Raw genomic sequence first — 9675 nt, 5'->3', positions numbered from 1 at the left:
CTGACAACACACCTGAAGCAGGTACTGACACTGAAGCAGGTACTGACACTGAAGCAGGTACTGACACTGAAGCAGGTACAGACACACACACCTGAAGCAGGTACAGACACACACACCTGAAGCAGGTACAGACACACACCTGAAGCAGGTACTGACAATGAAGCAGGTACAGACACACACCTGAAGCAGGTACAGACACACACCTGAAGCAGGTACAGACACACACCTGAAGCAGCTACAGACACACACCTGAAGCAGGTACTGACACTGAAGCAAGTACAGACACACACCAGAAGCAGGTACAGACACACACCTGAAGCAGGTACTGACACACACCTGAAGCAGGTACTGACACACACCTGAAGCAGGTACAGACACACACCTGAAGCAGGTACAGACACACACCTGAAGCAGGTACAGACACACACCTGAAGCAGCTACAGACACACACCTGAAGCAGGTACTGACACTGAAGCAAGTACAGACACACACCAGAAGCAGGTACAGACACACACCTGAAGCAGGTACAGACACACACCTGAAGCAGGTACTGACACTGAAGCAAGTACAGACACACACCAGAAGCAGGTACAGACACACACCTGAAGCAGGTACAGACACACACCTGAAGCAGGTACTGACACTGAAGCAAGTACAGACACACACCAGAAGCAGGTACAGACACACACCTGAAGCAGGTACAGACACACACCTGAAGCAGGTACAGACACACACCTGAAGCAGCTACAGACACACACCTGAAGCAGGTACTGACACACACCTGAAGCAGGTACTGACAACACACCTGAAGCAGGTACTGACACTGAAGCAGGTACAGACACACACACCTGAAGCAGGTACAGACACACACCTGAAGCAGGTACTGACAATGAAGCAGGTACAGACACACACCTGAAGCAGGTACAGACACACACCTGAAGCAGGTACAGACACACACCTGAAGCAGGTACTGACACTGAAGCAGGTACTGACACACACACCTGAAGCAGGTACTGACACTGAAGCAAGTACAGACACACACCAGAAGGAGGTACAGACACACACCTGAAGCAGGTACTGACACACACCTGAAGCAGGTACTGACACACACCTGAAGCAGGTACTGACACTGAAGCAGGTACTGACACACACCTGAAGCAGGTACAGACACACACCTGAAGCAGGTACTGACACTGAAGCAGGTACAGACACACACCAGAAGCAGGTACAGACACACACCTGAAGCAGGTACTGACACACACCTGAAGCAGGTACTGACACACACACCTGAAGCAGGTACAGACACACACCTGAAGCAGGTACTGACACTGAAGCAGGTACAGACACACACCAGAAGCAGGTACAGACACACACCTGAAGCAGGTACTGACACACACCTGAAGCAGGTACTGACACACACACCTGAAGCAGGTACAGACACACACACCTGAAGCAGGTACAGACACACACCTGAAGCAGGTACTGACACTGAAGCAGGTACTGACACACACCTGAAGCAGGTACTGACACTGAAGCAGGTACAGACACACACCTGAAGCAGGTACTGACACTGAAGCAGGTACTGACACACACCTGAAGCAGGTACTGACACTGAAGCAGGTACAGACACACACCTGAAGCAGGTACTGACACTGAAGCAGGTACTGACACACACCTGAAGCAGCTACAGACACACACCTGAAGCAGCTACAGACACACACCTGAAGCAGGTACAGACACACACCTGAAGCAGGTACTGACACTGAAGCAGGTACTGACACACACCTGAAGCAGCTACAGACACACACCTGAAGCAGCTACTGACACACACCTGAAGCAGGTACTGACACTGAAGCAGGTACAGACACACACCTGAAGCAGGTACTGACACTGAAGCAGGTACAGACACACACCTGAAGCAGCTACAGACACACACCTGAAGCAGCTACAGACACACACCTGAAGCAGGTACAGACACACACCTGAAGCAGGTACAGACACACACCTGAAGCAGGTACTGACACTGAAGCAGGTACAGACACTGAAGCAGGTACTGACACTGAAGCAGGTACAGACACACACCTGAAGCAGGTACTGACACTGAAGCAGGTACAGACACACACCTGAAGCAGGTACAGACACACACCTGAAGCAGGTACAGACACACACCTGAAGCAGGTACAGACACACACACCTGAAGCAGGTACAGACACACACCTGAAGCAGCTACAGACACACACCTGAAGCAGGTACTGACACTGAAGCAGGTACAGACACACACACCAGAAGCAGGTACAGACACAGACCAGAAGCAGGTACTGACACTGAAGCAGGTACAGACACACACCTGAAGCAGGTACAGACACACACCTGAAGCAGGTACTGACACTGAAGCAGGTACAGACACACACACCTGAAGCAGGTACAGACACACACCTGAAGCAGCTACAGACACACACCTGAAGCAGGTACTGACACTGAAGCAGGTACAGACACACACCTGAAGCAGCTACAGACACACACCTGAAGCAGGTACTGACACACACCTGAAGCAGGTACAGACACACACCTGAAGCAGGTACTGACACTGAAGCAGGTACTGACACACACCTGAAGCAGGTACTGACACTGAAGCAGGTACAGACACATACCTGAAGCAGGTACAGACACACACACCTGAAGCAGGTACTGACACACACCTGAAGCAGGTACTGACACTGAAGCAGGTACAGACACACACCAGAAGCAGGTACAGACACACACCAGAAGCAGGTACAGACACACACCTGAAGCAGGTACAGACACACACCTGAAGCAGGTACTGACACACACCTGAAGCAGGTACTGACACACACCTGAAGCAGGTACTGACACTGAAGCAGGTACTGACACACACCTGAAGCAGGTACTGACACACACACCTGACGCAGGTACTGACACTGAAGCAGGTACAGACACACACCAGAAGCAGGTACAGACACACACCTGAAGCAGGTACAGACACACACCTGAAGCAGGTACTGACACTGAAGCAGGTACAGACACACACCAGAAGCAGGTACAGACACACACCCGAAGCAGGTACTGACACTGAAGCAGGTACTGACACACACCTGAAGCAGGTACTGACACTGAAGCAGGTACTGACACACACCTGAAGCAGGTACTGACACACACACCTGAAGCAGCTACTGACACTGACGCAGGTACTGACACACACACCTGACGCAGGTACTGACACTGAAGCAGGTACAGACACACACCAGAAGCAGGTACAGACACACACCTGAAGCAGGTACAGACACACACCTGAAGCAGGTACTGGCACACACCTGAAGCAGGTACTGACACACACACCTGACGCAGGTACAGACACACACACCTGAAGCAGGTACTGACACACACCTGAAGCAGGTACTGACACACACACCTGAATCAGGTACTGACACACACACCTGAAGCAGGTACTGACACACACACCTGAAGCAGGTACTGACACACACACCTGAAGCAGGTACTGACACACACACCTGACGCAGGTACAGACACACACACCTGAAGCAGGTACTGACACACACCTGAAGCAGGTACTGACACACACACCTGAATCAGGTACTGACACACACCTGAAGCAGGTACTGACACACACACCTGAAGCAGGTACAGACACACACCTGAAGCAGGTACTGACACACACACCTGAAGCAGGTACAGACACACACCTGAAGCAGGTACAGACACACACCTGAAGCAGGTACTGACACACACACCTGAAGCAGGTACAGACACACACCTGAAGCAGGTACTGACACACACACCTGAAGCAGGTACAGACACACACCTGAAGCAGGTACAGACACACACCTGAAGCAGGTACTGACACACACACCTGAAGCAGGTACAGACACACACCTGAAGCAGGTACTGACACACACACCTGAAGCAGGTACTGACACTGAAGCAGGTACTGACACACACCTGAAGCAGGTACTGACACTGAAGCAGGTACTGACACACACCTGAAGCAGGTACTGACACACACACCTGAAGCAGGTACTGACACACACCTGAAGCGTACTGACACACACCTGAAGCAGGTACTGACACACACCTGAAGCGTACTGACACACACCTGAAGCAGGTACTGACACACACCTGAAGCAGGTACTGACATTGAAGCAGGTACTGACACACACCTGAAGCAGGTACTGACACACACCTGACGCAGGTACTGACACACACACCTGACGCAGGTACTGACACACACACACACACCTGAAGCAGGTACTGACACACACACCTGAAGCAGGTACTGACACTGAAGCAGGTACTGACACACACCTGAAGCAGGTACTGACACTGAAGCAGGTACTGACACACACCTGAAGCAGGTACTGACACACACACCTGAAGCAGGTACTGACACTGAAGCAGGTACTGACACACACCTGAAGCAGGTACTGACAACACACCTGAAGCGTACTGACACACACCTGAAGCAGGTACTGACACACACCTGACGCAGGTACTGACACACACACCTGAAGCAGGTACTGACACACACACCTGAAGCAGGTACTGACACACACCTGAAGCAGGTACTGACACACACCTGAAGCAGGTACTGACACACACCTGAAGCGTACTGACACACACCTGAAGCAGGTACTGACATTGAAGCAGGTACTGACATTGAAGCAGGTACTGACACACACCTGAAGCAGGTACTGACATTGAAGCAGGTACTGACACACACCTGAAGCAGGTACTGACACACACCTGACGCAGGTACTGACACACACACCTGACGCAGGTACTGACACACACCTGAAGCAGGTACTGACACACACCTGACGCAGGTACTGACACACACACCTGACGCAGGTACTGACACACACACCTGAAGCAGGTACTGACACACAGATCTCTGGCAGATCTCTACAAATTATTCGTTCACAACGTACACTTGTTTATTGTCATTTCAACCGCTTACGAACTGTGAGACGCAGTCGAGCGCACACACCTAAAGCACGCGCACTGAAACCAGCTGTCACTAAACTCTTAAAAAAACTTTCCTTTTCCTTTAATCCTCCCATGTCTGGCTATGGGGTAAGAAAAATAATCTCAATCCAAACAGAAACAAGAAAAATAATCTTAATCCAAACATAAACAAGATTATTTTTCTTACCCCATTGGCAAATAATTTTGCTTGTTTTTAGCAAAAATTCACTTAATTTGGATTTATTTCCCCAGAAAACAAGACATAATATCTTATGGCATTTTACTCACCTAATAAATGCTTCTTGATTTAAGAATCTTTAGATATTTGGACTGGAAACAAGACAAAAATACTGAGTAAGAAAAGTGAGTGTTCAGCGCACCACCGTTTTTGTTTCACAGCCCTGATTTTATTAGTACGAGAAACTGCAGATGCTTTATGAGATTCTTCTGCTAATTAAACTTCATACAAGTCTGTGTCTGGGAACGCTTCTGTATATTCATATCAATATATCACTACAATTTATATTGAGAGTATTGCAGTTTGAGTGAAATGGGAACAAAACCTGCAGATCATGTTCTGAAGAACATCTGATAAAGTCACATGATCAACGGCACACTCATTTACATAAAATATGCTTTTTTTTTAACAAAAGCAGTCCGTCAATATCTGTAATGTACAATGCCAGGATTAATAGACATCTGACATTTGATTAGTCGTGAGAAATAAGATTTCTTTTTTTTACATCAGAATTGTTCCGTTTTAATTTGGTATAAGCATTCAATCTGATTAATTAATTACTATTATTTATATACTATTATAGCATTTATTAATCATTTGAATTCACTTTTATTTTTATATATTTACATTTTCAGTTTTTATTTTAAATTTGAGTCATTTTGTGGGTTTTTTTTGTAGTTTTTTGTTCTTTTTAATTTAGCTTTAATTTATTTATTTTTATTTTTAATTTTGTTCCAAATGTCTGAACCTTAGTTCCATCATTAAATTTCAAAAATAAATTACATTTTAAATTTGAGTAATTTGATGTACTTTTGTCATTTTTATTAGTTTTTCTGTAAATATTTCCATTTAGCTTTAATTTATTTATTTTTAAAAATTTAGTTTAAATTAGTTTTTTAATAATTTTAATTTAGTTCCAAACATCTGAATCTTATGACCATAATTAAATTTAAACAATGTCCCAGATCAGATATTTTTAGACCTTATTCTGTATGTGCACTGAAAAAAAAATGGTGTTGGATTTACGTTGTTCAATTTTCACTCAGAAATCACTACATTTCACATAAAATTATAAAGAAACTGCAATTAACACATTGAGTTAAACATGACATTTTAAAGTAGAAAAACTGAAATCTAAAACATACTCCAATAATTTTGACATATCATTTTTATGAATGCATCTCGATTTAAAGATGTTTAGATAATTGTTGCAAAACTAGAAAAAATAATTTCTGATCTAAGACTTCTTATATCCAGCTAGAGTCTTATTGATGCAAGAGCAGATTGTGTAAGATTATTTAGATTATTAGTCTTTTCCTCTTAGTAAATCTTAAAGTTATCTATTTTACATGCAAAACAAGCTAAATGACACATTTTGAGGCCAGTTTTGAGACTTTTTTTTAGCTGTCAGAACTTTTCTGCCCTGTAAAAACTGCTCAATAATCACGTTCACACCAAGAAGCATGAAGTCACTTCATTTTTGATGTATTTGAATATATATTTGATGTAAGAATGTTTATATTTGTGGAGATGATGTACGGCTGTATTCCTGGTGTTTCTGAGGCCTGTTCTTCGTGTGTGTGTGTGTGTGTGTGTGTGTGTGTGTGTGTGTGTGTGTGTGTGTGTGTGTGTGTGTGTTAATGTGTGTTTTAGAGTCCAACATCTGCTAAACAATCAGAGAAATTCGCCTAGAGTCACACAGAAAGATCTGGAAGAAGAAGAGACCAGGTTCACATTCACATCTTTACCTTCATCTGGAAGATAAAGCATTTGTTGTGCAGTGAAAACAGACTGTACAAATTTATTCAAAATGCTCATGAAAAATGAAAAAATTATCGTTTTTAATGCAAAACAGCTAACATTATAAATGGACCTTCAGGGGAAAATGAATTATAATAAAATGTTGCATGAAATGAACAATTTAAATATCATATAAATGTATTTATAAATACAGATGAGTGTTATATAATTGAGTGTTACATAATGTGATATGGAAACTGTAAGAGTCTTATTGTTGTGTTCTGACACTTAAAAAAAGGGTCAAATATTTTTTGTTGAGTTTGAATTCTTTCAGAAGTGAGTTTGTGCTTAAAACACGAACTAATATCTGCAGTGGAGTCAGAAAAATAAACTTTATTCAAAGGGAAAATAGTATAATAAGATATTTGTTACTGTTTAAAGCACAAACTCACTTCATTTTGATGCATTTTTCATATAATGTTGCTGCTTCTCCAGTAAATGTCTCTTGATTTAAGAATGTTTAGATATTAGAGATGGAGAACAGGACAGACACACTGAGGAAGAACCTCATGTTTTAGCGGTGATGCTGCTGTGTGTTATTTCTGTGCCACTACTGTCATCAAACAATAATGACTGACTAACAAAACTTATTTATAAAAAATAATCATCCTGCCGTGTCATTGGTCAGTCAAACAGATAGCCCCGCCCCCAAACTCGCGTGATTGGCTGAGCAGAATCTGACAGATTCTCAGGGTTCTGAAAGTGTCACAGTGTTTCACTCTTCAGGAAGTCAAACTGTCAATGCAAATGACAAGAACGCAGTTTTAATATCACAGCATTGCACTAAAGCAACAGGCCTCAGTGTCTGTGAGGGGAACACGTGACCCAGTGTTGATTTCTCAAGGTTCAGGGTTTGAAGACTTCCACATCTTCAGAGAGAGACACGTGATTGATGGAGTCCACGAGCAACTGTGTGTTTATACTGACATCATGTGGTTAGTGGAGGAACTTACAGCCAGTGTTGAGCTTCACTTTCCCTGTAGAAGCTTTGTTTCTCCTGCGCAAATCATAGAAATACATCTTTTTATCTCACAATTCTAACCCTTATTTTTCAATCATTCAGAATTGTGAGATATAAACTTTGCAATTGTGAGAGAAAAAGTCAAATTGTGAGATATATGCATGTTTTTATTCCGTGACGGACACGAGCTTCTGTAAGTTCTAGAACAACATCACAGATAAAGTGAGGTTTAGGCTTCCCCAAACCTAATGTAATCACTTTCTAAAGTCAAGTAAAAAAGTTTTTTTATATATATTTTATGACAGCTAAGCACCCAATCAAGTGTCATTCTCATGATGACTGTAAAACAAAAAAATCTATGAAAACATTACAGTTTAACCCTCTGGTGTTCCTTGTGTGGCTCTCAATGAAATCAATGTAATATAGCCTATTATAGTTCGATAATGTTTTTGTATTTAATATTTTGTATTTTTAGGGGATTTCATACTACTCAACTATATTTATTGAATAGTTATGATCCATTTAGTACCACTTTTTGAACATAGACCTGAAAAGGGAATTAAACTGTGGTAAATCTTGAATCTTTGGCTGACCGACTGAAGAAAGATGACACTTGGCAGATTATTGCTGTAGTGAAAAAAGTAACAAAGTTTATTATTATGAAAAATGCTATTTTCACATTTTACATGAAATGTATATTTTCCAAAACATGTCCAAAAAATGTATATTTTTCTTAATTTCTGTTGTGTTTCTAAATTTGAAGTTGACATCTGAAGAAATGAGCTTTCAGTGAGATGTTGTCTGGCCGCAGTATCAAATACACTTTCAAAGCGGCTGCTATAGAAAATCATGATGTTAATGTTTATAATATATTAATATCTTCATCCTTTATAGTCACATTTATCAGATTAGAGCTGGATGATAGGCTACTTATATTTTGTGATGATATAAACAATCAAGGAGTTGAGATTTACTCTAGTATCACTTTGTCGTGCAGATAAAGTACTTTTCCGACTTCATAAAGAACCATAATTCAGCAAAGCAGTGAAAATATGAACAGATCTCGCAGTGAAACAAGATTTACTCACATTTCTGGTAAACATCATTGATTAGATTCAGCTGTCAACCTCTCTGTAGTGGATTGATTTGACCAGTTGCTTTTGCTCCTTAATTTCTACACGTCCCGAACCCTCGCGTGTTTGTTTATAACATATTTTGGCTAATTCAATCATATTTTCAGCTCTTAATAAGAGTGCCAGATTTAAAGCAATAGTGACACTTTATGATAAGGTCTGATTGGTTAACATTAGTGAACAGTTTTAGTTAACATCAACTAACACTGAACAACACTTCTACAGCATTTATTAATCTCAATGTTCATTTTAACATTTACTAATTTATTATTCAAATCAAAAGTTGCATCTGTTAATATTATTTAATGGACCTGAGCTGACGTGGACTAACAATGAACAACTGTATTTTTATTAACTAACATTAACAAAGATGAATGAATAGGCTACTGTAACAAATGTATCGTTACTGTAACGTCTTCCCAGGATTGTATCATTCTGCAGATTTGCTCATTAACAGAAGTGACAGAAATAACAGAGTTTAAGTGTGGAAAACATCCGGTGTGTGTGGATAATGTGTGCATGAATCAACATCCAGACTTCAG

The sequence above is a fragment of the Scardinius erythrophthalmus genome (genome assembly GCF_964197995.2).
Source record: "Scardinius erythrophthalmus genome assembly, chromosome: 21".
NCBI lineage: Eukaryota > Metazoa > Chordata > Actinopteri > Cypriniformes > Leuciscidae > Scardinius > Scardinius erythrophthalmus.
Note: the sequence above shows the minus strand (reverse complement) of the source record.